The 17,383-nt window shown below is 41.9% G+C and overlaps 1 pseudogene; it reads left to right on the forward strand.

Annotated features, from left to right (window-relative positions):
- Positions 1-15,077, forward strand: part of LOC113601149 (host cell factor 1-like) — a 39,474-nt pseudogene extending 24,397 nt beyond the window's left edge.
- The last annotated feature ends 2,306 nt before the right edge of the window (positions 15,078-17,383 follow it).

The raw sequence follows: 17,383 nt of genomic DNA on the forward strand, positions 1-17,383 counted from the left end.
TTTGTTTTCCATTTGCCTTATCTTTTTTGTTGTTGTTCCTTTTTTCTTGACTTATTTTACTAATTTTTTAAAATGTTTATTTGAGTGAAAGAGAGAGAGAGAGTTGGGGGAGACGCAGAGAAAGGGGGAGACACAGAATCTGAAACAGGCTCATTCTGAGTTGTCAAGACAGAGCCCAACGCGGGTCGAACCCATGACCGGAGAGATTAGACCTGAGCCAAAGTTGGACACTTCAACGACTGGGCCACCCAGGTCCCCCTTTTCTTGCCCTTTATTTATTTATTTTTTGGGGGTTGAATATTTTTATAATTTCTCTTGATTTCTACTATTGGCTTAGTATACCTCTTATTTTTATTTTCCATTGGTTGCTGTAAAGATAACAGTATGGATCTCTAACTTATCGCCGTCTATCAATAGTATTGTATCATGGCGTAACGTAAGAACCAGACCGCAGTATGCTTCTTCCCACATCCTGTCCTTTGTGCTGTTCTCACCCTTTTCATTTCTACACGTTATAAACGCCACTCCATAGTGTTATCATTTTTATTAACAGTCAGCTACCTTGGGACTTGAGGGTGGCTCCGTCGGTTAAGTGTCAGACTCTCGGTTTCCGCTCAGGTCGTGATCTCACAGTTCGTGTGTTCGAGCCCCACATCAGGCTCTGGGGTGACAGTGCAGAGCCTGCGTAGGGTTCTCTCTCTCCCCCTCTCTCTTTGCCCCGGCTCGTGCTCTCTCTCTCTCTCTCAAAACTAATAAATAAACTTAAAAAGAGATCAACTATGTTCTGAAGACATTTTTAATGAGAGAAAAATGTCTTTTTCATTTCCCTACATACTTAGTCATTTCCTGTACTCTTCCATTTCTTTGTGTACATCCGGGTTACCATACTGTATTATTTCCTTTAAAACGAAAGAAGTTTCTTTCACATTTCTTGCAATACAGATCGGCAGCTAATAATTCTGTTTTTGATTGTCTGAGAAAATCCTTATGTTGCCTTCATTCTTTTTGTGTTCAGTTTTTTTTTTTTTAATTCCAGTTAGTTAACATACGATGTAGTGTTAGTTTCAGGTGTACAATATCACAATTCAACACTTCCGTACATCACCGGGTGCTCAGCAAAGCGAGGGACTCCTTAATCCCCATCACCTGTGTAACCCATCCCCCCACCCACCTCCCCTCTGGAAACCATCAGTTTGTTCCCCATAGTTAATCTGTTTCGTGGTTTGCCTCTTTCTATTTCTACCCCTTGTTCATTTGTTGTGTTTCTTAAATTCCACATATGAGTGAGATCATATGGTATTTGTCTTTCTCTCACTGCCACTTTTTGTTTACCTTAACACCCTCTAGCTCTATCCACGTTGCTGTAAGTGGCAAGATTTCCTTCTTTTGTATTGTTGCCTTCGTGCTTAGAAAAATATGTTCACAGGGTATAAAATCAGAATGGGGCTTTCTTCTTCCTTTCAGCACGTTACAGACACTGTATTATCTCCTGCTGGGCGTGGTGTCTGACTGGAGTTTCCCGTCACTCTTAGTTTCACGCCTCTGTGTGGGGTATGGTCTTTTTTTACTGTAACTCTGAAAATTTTTCCCTTCATGCCTATCTTACAACAACCTATTTGTGCTAATGGCGGTGTGGCCTTCTTTTTGCTTGGTGCGTATTAAGTTTCCTGGATCTACAGACTTCTGGTATTTTACAAATTTGGAAAATACTTTGGCCATTATTTCTTCAACTTCTTTCTTTGGCCACTCCTCTCCTGAGGTCTCTAAGTAAATGCATGTTAGATTGCTTTGCATCGTCCCACAGGTCACTGCTCACTGAGGTTCTAGTTTTGCCTGTTTATTTTGTTTCATTTTCCTGTCTCTTTTCATTGTTTCAGTTTGGACAGTTCCTATCATTTTTGAGTTTATGAGTTTTTCTTCCAAAGCAATCTAATCTGGCATTTATATCATCCAGTGAATTTTTTTTATTTCAGATTGTTTCTTAGTTCTAGAATTTCCATTTGGTTCTTTTTATATATTTTATTTCTATGGGTATTATATTCGTATTTTCATTTAATCTAAAGCATATTTTAAGAACTAATTTAAAGACCTTGTAGCCAACATAGTTACATGTTTTATTTCTGGATTTGTTTCTACTGACTATTTCTTTCCTGTTTATAGGTGACATGTTCCTGTTCTTGCAATGTCTAAATCTTTTTGGAAAGTAAACATTTTATCTATTGCTTAACAAATGCTAAATTCTTTATTTCTTTACAAAATGTTGGACTTCATTGTGGCAAGCAATGATATTATTTACACCAGTTAATCGCTTGACATTGATCAAGCTTTTAAAGGCAGGTTTAGAAGGCTTCTTGGGTGGCTCCGTTGGTTGAGCGTCTAACTCTTGACTTCAGCTCAGGTCATGATCCCAGGGTAATGGAACCAAGCCCTGCATCAGATTCTGTGCTGAGCACAGAGCCTGCTTAAGATTCTGTCTCTCTCCACCCCTCTCCCCCACTCCTGCTTTCTCTCTTTATCTCTAAAATTAAAAAAATACAGGCGGGTGTAGAATATTACTCTAATATCTCCCCTGAGTATCCCAGGTGTTCACTCTGACCTTTTAGAAATTAAAGGTATTCCCACCTTATGTTAACTCTGGTGATTATTCAGCTTACAACTCCCCAGTCGTTCTTGGAACTTCGCCCTACATGTACATGGCTTAGTATTCAGTAACAGGATGCAATATACAGGATACGTGGTTGAAGACTCCATTTTTGGTTTGTCAAGAAGAGAACTTATTTGTAGATATAAGTGGCCCATGGAGCTATCGAGAGGACTGTAGAAAAAGACTCTAGGGTGAGTTTCCAGGAACAAGTCCTTAAAATACCCTTTGGCCGCCCTCCCCGTCAGAAGAACAATTCCTCAAGGCTGACGTGCTCAATCTGAACATGCATTTTTAATGGTGTGACATCATCTTCAAAGAGGCAAAAATCGGTTCTTGCGGGGATGGAGTAAAACAAACCTTCCTTAGACTTTATCATGTTTGTGGTTCTGCAAAGCTCAAACCTACCCAACAAATCTTATCCCTTAGTATTTAATTTGTCTTAGCTGAATTTTTCTCTGTAAAAAGTCATAGAAAGGACTTAGAAAAACTGACTTAGAGTGAATGCTGTAAGTGCCATGGCGTTACGTAGTGTCTCATTAGATGATGAGTCAGGGGTGGCCACAAGAAGGTGCACAGGAGAGGCACAGGGAAACAAAAGTGTCCTATACGTAAAGGTCCCAAGCAATATGATGTAATGTGTAGCTAAAGTAACAAACTGCAAAACAAGAAGTATGGTTAGAAACATGGTATTCAGCAGATATAAACGTACATGAGTACAAACTCTAGGATTGGCTTTGGGAGTCACAGAATAATAAATTAAATAGAACGACACATAAAAATAGGACAAAAGTCTGCCAAATACCTTAGACTTTAGATAGGTTTTCAAAATAATTTTTTTTAAATTCATTTATTTGTTTTGAGAGAGACAGAGACAACCCAGGTGGGGGAGGGGCAGAGAGAGGGGAAGCCAGAGAATCCCAAGCAGCCTCCTCACTGTGAGTGCGGAGCCCGACATGGGGCTCAAACTCACGAAACCAGTGAGACCGTGACCTGAGCCAAAACCAAGAGTGGGACGTTTATCTGACTGAGCAATCCAGCACCCCTGAATCGGTTTTAATAAGCTTTTTTGCTGTGTCTTTACTGAAAGAGGAAGGAATATGCTGCAAAAATGTTTAAGTCCAGCAATGAGCACATTCCCCAAGAGATGTTCTGGCAAGGGGAAGAAGGTCTCAATAACAAGCTTGGGGAGATAAGCAGGGGCCAGATTAGAAAGGATATTATAGGCCATGCTTAAAATGTTTATCTCTATCAGAAAAGCAACGGGAACATATTGAAGAGCTTTAAGCAGAGGAGTGGCGTATTATATTTGCATATTTTAAAAGTTCCTTCTGACTAATCTTGGAGAGTCGATCAGAGGGTGACAGGAATAAATGGCAGAGAATTCTTCCGAGGTTTTTTAAACAAAAAACGATAAAAACTTGGGTTAAGGTGGTTAACAGTGCAGGTGACAGAAATAAGCATTTAAATATTCAGCGAAAGGACTGTGTTTTGGAACGTAACCGTGAGCACCACTCACATGTCAGAGGTCACTAAAGCCATAGGAATAGATGAAACCGTTAAGATTGTGTGGCGTGTAGAATGGGTTGGAGCTCAGGGCAAGCCTCCACTATTCAGAATGGTAGAGGGGCATGGGAGGCATGGTGGGGACCCAGGAAGATAACCAGGTGAGTGCCGTGTCCTGTTTACTAAGGAAAAGTTGTTTCTAGAACGTTCAGTAGTCCGAATGCTACTGATAAGACAGCAGGAGAAAACAAAAGCTAAATTCTTGCGTTTTTTCCTTTTTCCTTTTTCTTACTAAATAGTGAAAAACGTTTAAGCCATACATTTTCATTACGGTTTTTCATTTCTTCATTTTCAATTTTGCTCTATCCTATATAATTTTACGTGCACTATTCTCCTTTGATCTTATAAATTACCAATGACTATAGTAACTTCTCTCTACCGAATTGTTATTTTAGAGAATGTTATTTTCATTTTCAAGTGCTTATATTTTTGTTGCAGTAGCAATGTACAGAAAGAGGATTTGTGAAATTCATTTGAGGTCCCGTGATTACTTGGTTAGTTTTCCCTTCCAATAGCATTGTTAATTGGGTTGGCTTTTATTCCACGCTGACCCCACCCAGATCTTAAGTTGAAGAAACTTGATAAAATCCAACGTCCAGTTTCCCCCTCTCTTTAGTTTCCAGCACTACTGTGGGGGTTTCTTTAGTCTCCAAACTTCTTTCATCACTTCAGTAGGAATCTGGAAATAATTAGGTGTGTGCCCAGACTGTATAACCTGGCCCAGAAGCCAATCACAGACAATAGTTGAGTTGCTACAGCTCTCTTTCCTTCCACTGTAAACCATTGTATGATTTTTGTTCTCTCCAACACAATCAGTGTTTTTGTGACTAGAACAATTTCGATGTCGGGGACGCTTTAAATTCCTTTTGAAGTCACTATCTGCTTAGAATTGAAGTTGAAAACCAACAGCAAATCTCCATTTGATTGAGCCATGATTTTTTTTTCTACACAATGTGATTACAGCACCTTCTGGCAACAATAACTCAACAGTAACTTGAGGATATATCTGTGTAATTGCTTTATACTCAAGAGTCGCATAGCCGATAATAACACTGCAAGAGATGTGAGAGATCTTGTAATTAGTATACCCCCTTGCTTTGTAAATGAGGAAAATGAGTCATGGCTAAGACTTTGCACACCATCATTTAGTGCAAAATATGCCTTCACATTTACACAAAGAGCAATGTCTTACCTAATAGAAAACTAACAACTTAGCATAGTTTATGGAAATAGAATTTTTAAAGGGGCTACACATCACCTCAGGTCCTTTCCAAACTAGGTAGACTAGAAATATCTTTTTGTCAGCCTTTAAAAACAGCTATTAATTTACTATTCTAAATGTCAGCAGGTAAGTTACTCAACAGAGGAGAGCATGAATTGCACCCAAAAGATATTAGAAGGTTTATGGCTGAGATTTTGCCTTTTAAGCTAATTGGAATTTCTTGACTATGAAGACATGTGATATTTGTAAAACATCCACTTATCATTTAAAGGCAGATATGTCCTGACTTAGTATGTCTATTAATGCAGCCTCCACATGAATAATTGTCATTTACTGTGGACTCACCCAGTTTTGCTGTAATTTCTGGTCTCTTCTTTCTTTCTTCATCTTCAAAATGTACACATGGGGTGTCACTGGTGGGCTTAAAGGCAGCCCAGTGACAATTCTAATACAAATTCTCATACTATTTTTATCCTCATCCCAATTCTAGTTTTCTTATTTTATTTTTTTTTTAATTTATTTATTTATGGGGCATCTGGGTGGCTCAGTTGGTTGGACAGCCAACTTCCGCTCAGGTCATGATCTCGCGGTCCATGGGGTTGAGCCCCGCGTCAGGCTCTGTGTTGACAGCTCAGGGCCTGGAGCCTGCTTCGGATTATGTGACCACCCTCCCCCCTTGCTGCCCCTCCCCCACTCGTGCTCTGTCTCACCTTGTCTCTCAACAATAAATGTTAAAAAATTTTTTTAAACATTTATTTATTTATTTTGAGAGAGAGAGAGAGAGAGAGAGAGAGAGGAGTACAGAGAGAGAGGGAGAGAGAAACTCCCAAGCAGACTCCACACTGTCAACACAGACCCCGACGCAGGGCTCGAACTCACAAACCGGGCATTCTTGACCTGAGCTGAAATCAAGAGTCAGAAGCTTAACTGACAGAGCCACCCAGGCTCCCCATCCAATTTTAATTCTAATACTAATATCAGCTAAAGCTTGTTGAGTGCTCACAAAATATCAAGCTCCTTCCTAAATGCTTTACATGGATTATCTCTTTTAGCACAAATAATAACTATAACTATTTCCATTTTATGGATTAGGAAACTGAGGGACAGAGTGTTAAGTAACGTTTCCAAGGGGCAGAACTGTTCCATCCACCCAGGCAGTCTGGTTCCAGAGCCTGGAGTCTAGCTTTTAAACACTTAAACGCTACTGCTCCATGCAGGGGCTCATGTGGATATTCAGGTCACGTCCAGGTTAAAAGGGGAATTTGGAGACCCTTCCCCAGCTACAAATGGACAGCGTCCATGGAACTTGTTCTTTCTTGCACGGACTATAGGTAACCTGCCCGCACTTGACCATGCTTGGTGCAGCAGCCTGATGACAGTCACACACATGAGCAGAAAGGAGAAATGGGGTAAGTAAATCATACCCTTGGGAGAAGGAGAAAAGACCCAGAAGGAAAAGCAGACTGTTGAGATGTTGTACAAACATTTAACCAGTGCTCATAACTCCAGAGATGACAGACAGGACCAAACCCACATGTGTTTTTTGTAGATGGCCATTTCTCAGAGGAAAATGATGGATCTTAATTAGAAGTACTTTCTTCTCGATCTCATAAGCTTCTCTTACCTTCAAGTCAGCAGTTTTTGATGGGGTTATTCCCACGGGTGTCAGAGAAAGACTGAAAAACTCATTGAATTTAACAGCTAGAAGAAGGTCATGAATGGGGACGGTTGCAGCGAATTAGCGAAGGTTGAAGCGGGTGTCAGTGGACTCGGAAAAAGAACACTCTTAGACTCCCATTTATAGGAGAGGGAGAAAAATAGCTCTTAGCTACCTTTAAGAGCTAAGTGAGGAATTAGATTAGCAATAGATGTTTTTAAATTTTTGAATATAAGTAGCGTGACAAAGGCCGTAAAGAGGGAGAAGATGAAATAATAAAGAGGGCCAAAGCTCAAGGAATCAAGGGCACATGGATGGCACAGGGAGAAGCCATTTCCCCCACTGACACTGACGAGAAGGGGTTGGCCAGGGATAACATGGGTAAGAGGCCGAGGTATTGTCCACCCACAGCTTTTATTTTCGTCTGCAGGCTCAGGCAGTCTTCACTGATTTCAATGGTATTCGTTGGAGGCTGAAATACTATTTTGAATTTCAAATGAGGTATCCTGAAATAAGTACGGGGGGGAGACAAAGTTGGCCAAGACGTTGTCCAGGACAGGAAGGGACAGAAAAGACCAGTAAAATGGCGCCATTTAAGATCATTTATGTTCAATGCTTTGTTAAGAGAAACACAATTTGAAAATCTCAACGTAAAATCACTAAGTTGCTTCACATTCTGCACATATCTGAATAGCCATGTCAGATCATTGCTACCATCTATAAATTATTTTTGCCATTTAAATTATTTTGCCAAATTCAGATGAAAAAAGAGATATTCCTTCAGTTCCTACGTCCTGCAGTCTGGTGATCTGAGTTGAAAGGCATGCACAGATAAAAGAATATAAACATTTACAAAGAAACAAAAACGAAGGAAATAAGGAAGGAAGGGAGGGAAGGCGGGAGGGAGAAACTGAAAAGCAGCGTTCCTTAAAAAAATAAACAGACGTTTATAGGATGTTTGTGATATTTGATATCAATATATCAATATCAATATATTTGACATTAATATTTTTGCCTCATTGTGGCATGCAAAACTTTTGACATCCATCTGACAGATGAAAATAACATTTTTAAAGGGCTGACTGTGTTTTTTTTAAAACATCAGAAGCAACGGAATTTAATGGTGAAGCGTATACTGATTGAGGATATAAGACAGTTTTCGTTTTCAACTCTCACACCGAGCCTGTATCCAAAGCCGGAACAGCTGCTTTGATGAGAGTAACTCCAAAAATCTTAGGTTTCAGGATCATCAAACACAGAAATCTTAATCATGCGAACAAATCAATCGTAACTGCAGCTCTGACACGTTCATTTCAAAATACTCACAACGAAGTCCTTCTAAGTGAGAGGCAATAAATAAATCTCTGTTTGACTTGAATGAAGTCTTGCTCATGACACACGCTCCTTTTCTGCTGAGTAACTTTCCAGATTATAAAAAGTTTTCAAAGACGCAGACTCAACCAAAGCCGACATACATTCATAGCTTAAAATAGATGTTAAATTTTTTACGCCTCTAAGTTAAAGTTTTAATGAATAATAAATACTGTTCCTTTTCAGTTGTTTTTTTGCAGTTTTTATGCACATGCTATTCCAAGAGTCCTTGAAATTATAGTGTCCTAATAACTATTAGCTTTATCAACCCTCACACCATATATGTTTGAACAGATCCGATTTCTGCCAAACCTCCCCAGTTACTCGCTTCACTACGATCAACACCGATGCTCATGCCCCTTCCTCAGGCCTAGTTTATACTGTGATGTGAAGTTACAGAGCTTCCTCCTCAATGATGGTGAAGATGAGGCTGCCTGTTTATAAGAGACAAAAATTATCAGCATTTGTTGCATGATTCTGTGCTAAGAACTGAGCTAACTTTTTTACACAGATTAGCAGTCCTGACGACAACCATTAGTAGAATCTCCATTTCACAGATTAGGAAATTGAGACTCGGGTTAGTTACCTGCTTCTTGAGAGACACTCCTACAGAGGCTGTATCCTCTCTCATACCTGATGACCCCACTGAAGAAATGAAACCAACGAACCAACCAAACTGTAAGGTCCGTTCTCATTCCACCCGATATCTGCACACATATGCTCAGTCCTTCTCTGGATACAAAGAGAGAAGTTTCTCTGATCCTTTTGAAACCCAGTCTTTCCACTTAAGCCCTGGATCCTTAGCCCTCTCGCTTTCTCAAGAAATACATGCAGCCATTAAATTCTCTTCTGCATTATTTTATTTTATTATTTTATTTTATTTTAGAGAGAGAGAACATGCAATGCACATGAGCAGGGGAGAGGGGCAGAGGGAGATTGAGAGAGAGAATCTTAAGCAGGCTCCACACTCAGCACAGATCCCAATGCAGGGCTCGATCCCTTGACCCTGGGATCATGACCTGATCTGAAGGCAAGAGTCAGACACCCAACTGACTGAGCCACCCAGGTGCCCCATCTTTTCTGCACCCGTTTTTACTGGATCATTCCCATCAGCATATAGACCTGCTCTCTTACCTCCCAACTTTGCAGAAATCTTCCTTGGCCTCTTATTCCCCTCTGGCTATACCATCCCAAACTTCTGTTCTTTCCTATATCAAATTCTCCAATGAGTTGTCTATATTGAACACCTCAGTTTCCCCTCTTTCATTCACTCTAGTCTGGCTTGTGGCCTTGCAGCTTCTCAGACTCGCTCATCTATAGTCTCCATGTAGCCCAAGTGCAGTGGGTCTCTCGTTACCTCAATCTACTTGGCCTCTGGGCCTGCCTTAGAAGTTAGCCAACAGCAGGATTCTGGAGGATTCTATGTCCCCAGGAAAGGCCTCAGCATCACGTGTAGTGGCTATGAACATAAACACGAAATCTTTCCACATAGAATATATTTTATAACTGTCTAGTCATAGATTCTGATTTCCTTTCATGCCTTTGTGAAAAGCTCAATCTAAAATCTACTAACCCAAGAACCTATGCACCATAAGAGATTCTTGCTTTAAAACCTCTCTCAAAGACACTCGACATGTTGCATACATTCAATCTGAAAATCATGATCATGTTAAATTCTGCCAACCCTCTTCCCCCACAAAGGCCGTTGTGTTTTTACATCTGGAGACAGAGGAGGGTATATATACATTCTGCAATGGAATTGCACTTGGGTAACTCCCCAGTAGTAGAATTGTTGGGTCACATGGCATTTCTTCTTTCAATTTTTTCGAGGAACCTCCACACCGTTTTCCACAGTGGCTGCACCAACTTACAGTTCCCAACAACAGAACATGAGAGTTTCTTTTTCTCCTCATTCTCAGCAACAATTGTTATTTCTTGCTTTTTAAAGTTTAGACATTCTGACAGGTGCAAAGTGATATCTCACTGTGGTTTGGATTTGCATTTCTTTGAGGATTAGCGAGGTTGAACATCTTCTCATGTGTCCGTTGGCCATCTGGATGTCCTCTTTGGAAAAATGTCTATTCAGGTCTTCTGCCCTGAATTTTAAAATCAGATCGTTTGTGTTTTGGTGTTGAGTGGTACAGGTTCTTTATATATTTTGGATACTAACCTCTTATCGGCATGAAGGAGTCCTGGGAATAAAAGTTACAGCATTAGGGAATATAGCCAATGATATTTTAATAATGTTGTATGGGAACAGATGACAGCTAAACTTATGGTGAGCGTAACATAATGTGTAGAGAAGTTGAATCACTGTTACATACCTGAAACCAATGTCACACGTGCCAACTACGTTCACATTTAAAAACTGAAAAACAAAATCTCAGCTGGGACAAAAATTATACTACCCACCGGGAGCTTTGAAATACCCTATTTTACTTGTAAAAAGCAAGGCAAAAATATTTACCATTGGGGTCGAGATTTCCACGCAATGAACTCTTTTGGATTGTCTTGTATTCTGGTTGTGCCTAGACTGGCTTTTGCTTTTTGGTGTGTTCCTCCCTTGCCAGCCACTCCTATTTGTGTAGTTATATGGTAAGGTCTCCAAACAATTCAGCCCAGACACTGAGATTCTCTTGTGCTCACAAATTCTTAAAAGAATACTGTGTGTCCAGCTACTCTGTCCTTACACAATATGTCAATATGAGAATATATGTTGTCTTTAAACATGGCTAATTTTTCCTCCAGTTTCCCCTGCAATTGGCACATGGAACAGAATATTGCCACTAGAAAATAATCTTCATACTTTCTACCAGAAGAATTGGGTTGAACTTTCTTCCTCCTTCCTGGAGTTGTTAATTAGGATAATGTAGATCCTGCCCAGAATAGGAAGAGGCCTGTGTTATCTCTTTCCTAACAGATAAAACCTATACAAGGAAACAAACCAAGCAGATGGAGAGACCAGTAAAAATCCTTTCCCTTATGGAACTTCTAGGGAAGCTCCTAGTGAAACATAAAATAAAGATAAGTAAATCTATAAGGGCATATATAGCAATAAGTGGTAAAGGAAAAACACAAGCAGGGAAGAGTTGGGTGAGAGCAGCGTGGCTATTTGATAGAATTCCCTGGGAAACTGCATTTGAGAAAGACCTCAGTGAAGTGAGGGATGACTTGCGTGGCTATCCCTCACTTTTCAGGGGCAAGAATTGCAAGTGCAAAGGCCCTGGGAGGGAGGGAGCCTGGAATGATCAAGGAACAGCAAGCTGGCCAGTGTGGCCACGGCACAGTAAGCAAGGGAAGCAAGGCAGGCATGGGGTTGGAGAGGTCATATGACATAAGGTTGATGCAGGGCCTCATAGCCCTATTGGAATGACCCGGCTTCACTCTGAACACGGTGGGAAGCCGATGTCCCGATTTAAATACAAAGATGGCAGTGATGTGACTTACGATTTTAAAGGATCACCCAGGCTACTGTGTTACGAGCAGACCACAAGGAGACGAGAACAGAACTGACTGGTGAGGAAGCAATTTTAATAATCCTGGCAAAGGAGGGAAAGGAACTTTACAGCAGCAGGAGGGAAGAAGGGAAGGGATGGAATTCTGCGATATATGCTGAGGGTAGAACCAATTCGATTTGCACCTAATAACCATTGGGTTGGGTGTGAAGCATGAGCTAAAAATGAAGGCTCGGGATGACTCCAGCGTTTTGCTGGTGACACTGGCTTTTTGTCCGTTGACTTGCTTGTTTGTCCTGTTTGAATGGCTGGAGGGATGGCGTTATAATTCATTGAAAATGGCAAAGTATTCAGAAGGAAAAATACTTGCTAAATGTGTTGGTGTAGTCCTATTCCATTTCATTAACTCAACCAATAAAAATGTTACCAATTATCCTATGCTCTACAGGGAAAAACAAGAAATACATGCTGTCCTTTTCCTTGAGGAATTCATGATCTAATGGAAGACTGGACATGTAAGAGTGTGTTTCAAATAATTTATCCTCTATCAGCAGGAGGAAATCTGTTACCAAGAAGAGAAGTGAATTTATTACCCCACAGAATATGACTAAACAAAATCATCCCCCTGTCCCCACTTACTAGGACAAAGTGATGTAACGAGGTTCTGTAATAGTAAGTGAAAAGTCTAAAATATCATCATCCTGAGCAGGTCCTGAAGCCAAATTCTAAGTTTGGGTCAGTGTGGTCACATCACCTCCACCCCAAAGCAGGTAAGCAGATGAATGTTCGTGAAGAGAGCTGGGTTGACAGAATAATTCTATCGTTATTTGTTCAAAATTCTCCTTTGTCTTGAAGCATCAACTCACTGCGAGAACCCAGGCAGGCAAGAGATCTAGCAGTAAATCAATTGAGAATAAATGGACATGTTCTCCGGAACACGGCGGTTCGGCAAACTGGAGGAAAAGTGTTGACCATAAAACTCAAATACCTTATCATCACTCTGGATGCACTGTTGGTTTTGGAATCTTTCCCTAAAATGTTAAGAATTTAGATTCAAGGAGCACATGAGAAGTATGATCACGTACTTAATTTCGAATCATCTCTGTGTGGCATCTTTTTAAAGTGGTACGTATAATGTCATACAGTGTAGACATTCTAAGCTTTACCCACAGTTTTCAGAAATATAAGACTTTTCTTTCCAGGGTATATAGACTTCAGTTTACTCATCTTCAATCCGAGCTGAGTGGTTTTGTGTCGATTATGCAAATACTTTGCATCTTTAATTGCCTCCTGTTGCTAAATTTGCTCGGTTCTAAAATTTGTGATATCTCTACATGTACACTAAAGAGAACAGGATCAAGTTCAACTTATAAATGTTCTCAGCAAAATGGCTTAGCAGGTGGAAAGCTGAAAGAATTGTGCAATTACAGATTTTTTAAACTACACGAGTTCCTGATGCAGTCCCCAGGCGCACAAATCCAATTGGAATTTACCGAGTCCTGCCTACCTGTGGTAAAGGAAGAAAGCTTGATAGGGAAGAAAACGTGGAGGATGCTAAGGTGCAAAGGTACCATGCGGGTGGCCGGAAGGATAGACAGATTGCAACGTGATCTGAGTTGTGATCCATTGGCATTATTGCTTAGCAGTGTAAACTTAAGGAACTTCCATAAACTTTCTGAGCCTTAACCTTACAGATAATGAAATGGATTGCTGTATTGAAGGTAATGGGTATAAAGACCCTAGAAATACAGATACAGCAATCAGTAGTTATGGTCAACATTTTGGTATAAACGTTGGCACAATCATGGCAGCCTCTGGTCAAGAAAACTGTTAAGTGAGGAATGTGGTTTGGGGGGGCTAAGTAATTCTAGAGGAATGAGAGAGATTGCATGTTTGTCAAGGACTCTGCCTTTCTCCTTTCTGTTTTCCAGATGCAAGCACTCTTTAAATCCAGACGCTTAAGAGCACAGTCAGTGGTTCACTAATTACTTCCGCCTACTACGTGATTTTTCTTTCACATACAAATGTGAGTAGAATAATAAATCTACGTTCTAAATGACAGGTGTCCCTGTCTGGAGGTGTCCCTGTCTGGAGGCTACCATATTCATACTCACTCCGTTGCCTCGCCATAGATCCTGAAATCTCAGTCTCTATCCAGAAGGCACTGCTCTCAGCAGAAATCCAAGTTCACTCAATCCCTGCACTCCATTTAGTTTGCATCCTAGCATTTGTTATTCTTTGAAATTACGGTCTCGCCCGTTCAGTTGTCTGTCTCTTACCCACTAGCATGTAACTCCAGGAGAACGGGGGCTTTACTGTCTAGCGAACCACCAGATTTCTAGAACCTGATGCGAGATGGGCATCATGCCACTATCAGGGCCATCACCTGCAGTGTGACACTTACAGACACTCCTCCCTTCGTGGTGATGAGAAACCACAGCAAAGACAGAGACCGATTGACCTGCAGACACTCGGGATGCGCTATTGATTCATGACGCACGTCAGAATCACAGGCATTAGGTGAGATGATGTCTCAAGTTCAGCTCACAGGATTAACGCAGCCAAACCCTATCTTATTGAAACATCACTCACGGTTCTCTCTCATTTTTCTCTCTCACATCACTATAGTAACCATATCCCATAACAATGGCGGGGGGGGGGGGTGGTAAACTAGGAGGGAAGGAGAAATGGGCGTTCCTGGTTGTCTTGGTGAGGGGTCTCCTCTCTTGATCTCTGGGTTTCTTGCGGTGTGGAGGTGTATAGGGTCAGAAAGTCAGCTCTGAAGGCCCAGATGGCGCATGGAGCACTAGACACATGGGCACAACTCATAGACCCTACACGGAGACATGAACACGGTGAAGAATCCCACGACGTCCCTTCCTTGATTGCTATTTATCTAAGTAGAGGCCAACTCATCCTGGCTTCAGTGCATGTGCCGGCTCAGGATTTCAGATATTGTCTGACCCCTCGCCCTCCTCCAGAAGTATTTCTGGGAATTACTGGGGATGTTCCACCTTCTCTCAGAACTGGGAGGCCACCAAAACCATCTGCTGTTCTGCCCGGCCAGGCACCGCACCTGCCAGAGTTGCCGTGACCCGGCGCGGAGGGGGTGCTGGCCCCCGTGGCAGCAGCCTGCCCCCCACACCCACCTGCCTTGGACCCTGACATTCTTTGCCAGAGGCCACCGTGGCTCTGACTGGCTCTGTGGCCACTGGACGTATAGATGACCACTAGATGTACGGGAGTGGGTGCAGACACCTCTTGGCGACCCGCCCTCAAACTTGTCCTTGGGATCCTCCTCCCGCTACTGCTCCGGGTGCTCCCCCGCCTGCACCCTGCCTTGGCTGAAGCCGTGGGATGGCCAGTGTGCGACTGCCAGACCGCGGCTAGTGCCCTGTCCCCTTCTCACTCGCACACCCCAGAGTAGGCATCCTGTGCCTCTGAGCTCCTGAGGTCAGTACTTCAGTCCTTTCCATTTTTTAACAGCCCTCACCGTCCCCCTAATCCCAGACCCGCATTCAGCTGGCCCGGGGACATGTTCAAGCAACCACCACCACTGTCAGACTTCTTACTCCTCCCACCAGTGAAGCTGGACGGCATCAGTCTCACAAGCCTGGGTCATTCTTGGCTGGCTTCTCTCCTGGAAGGTCCTACAGCCATACCCTCCCGGCCCACAAACAGATTCTTGGCAGGCAGCCCCCCCCAAACTCAGTGACCCTCAACAATGGACATGGCTTGAATTCTTTCTCAGGTGTCTCCGCAGGGCTTCCACAGAGTCTTCTCCCGGAGACGATTGTGCCGCCATTTTGGCAAAAATGTTCAGTAATTCCTGAACTCTAGTAGTGGGAGTCAAGAGGTTGCGTTCCAACCCGGGAAACTCACTAGGGAGACTGGAAGAAACCTGGCTGCACAGAGCATGTGGGATCAGTGTCCCATACCACCGGAGAGCCAGCCTCCCAATAACTCGGACATATTCGAGAGTATGCTTCTGAAAGTCACCCTCTGTCTCTAAACAGCTTGATGGAACATAACTTATAAGTTGCAGGACATTAAAGGAAGAGAGACTCAGGAGACTAGGAGACAAGAGAGACTTGTATCCTAGTGCATAAGACACAGATCTGTAACAAGTGTTTGCAGATGAATAAAGGAACTAACCAAGTCATTATTTTCAGTATGATCATTGAATAATCTATAGCGGAAAGGATTTTCAAACAAGTTAAAGAATGACCACCTGATGTATGAATGAAGTGAGAGAGATTGAAGGCATAACAGTCTTGGGTAGAGGAAATTCTCAGAACTTCTGAGAAAGTGCTTTGGCTGATAATTACTCTCGTACATACATATCAGAGAATAATGTGGCGAAATCTAAACTTCTCTGACAGTGGAGTAAAATATTTTGAGATGCCGTTTAAGAGATATTCACAAAAGAACCTGTAATTATAAAATGGATAGAACTGTGTTACAGAAAATCAGAGTACCTCATGTCATATGGTGTTTTGAGAGTTGTAAAACCTTAAAATAGTGACTGAGTCCCAGTAGGTGTTTTGGATATGTTGAGTGATAGTAATAGTAAAGAGAATAGTATAAGCACTTAAATTCAGCAAACCTTGAGAAGTACCCGTTTGAAACCGTAATGGGTTAAAGAAACATTTATCAATCACCTGTGACGTGCCCACTCACTCTGTATAAAATACTGGAAATCGAGAGATGAATGAAACATGGTTTCTGCCTCCAAATGTAGTGGTGAGGTAATTATAAATAATTAAATGGCAACACGGGAGGAGGCAGAGTGGAGGTGCTTTCAAAGCATGATGGGGACAGAGGAGGATGAACTACTTTACTATTGACTTCTAGACTCTGACTCCCTCTAGAAGAGAACATAAGGTTTTCCTAGAGCTTTGAAGAGCAGGGGAGGAGTGGTTTTCCAAGCAGAGAAAACAGATGTTTAAAAAAAACCCTGGAAGCAGTGTGTATACAGTGGACTCATTGCAATTCCAGTTTAGAACACACAGGGCGATGACCTTGGGTAAGATGAGGAAGATAGCGATGTTAGACTGTGAACGGCCCCGTGAGTTAGAATTTTTCTTGTAGGTGATGTAGAACCTTCAAAATTTTGAAGTATGCCATAGCCTAAAATATAAGATACTTTATTTTATTTATTTATTTGTATTTTTTTAAGTTTCTTTATTTTGAGCGGGGGGCGGGCAGACAGATGGAGAGAGAGAGAGAATTTCAGGCAGGCTCCGTGCCATTCGCGCGGAACCTGACGCAGGGCTCCAACTCACCAAGTGCGAGATCATGACCTGAGCCAAAAACAAGAGTCAGACGCTCAACCGACAGAGTCACCGAGGCACCCTTATCTTATTTTATTTCTAGAGAGAGGGAGTGCATGCTCACGTGCATGCAAGTGGGGGAAGGACAGAGGGAGAGAGAGAGAGAGAGAGAGACAGCTTGGAGCCCCGTCCCACAAC

This window comes from Acinonyx jubatus, chromosome A1 (assembly GCF_027475565.1).
Source record: "Acinonyx jubatus isolate Ajub_Pintada_27869175 chromosome A1, VMU_Ajub_asm_v1.0, whole genome shotgun sequence".
In the NCBI taxonomy this organism is placed as follows: domain Eukaryota; kingdom Metazoa; phylum Chordata; class Mammalia; order Carnivora; family Felidae; genus Acinonyx; species Acinonyx jubatus.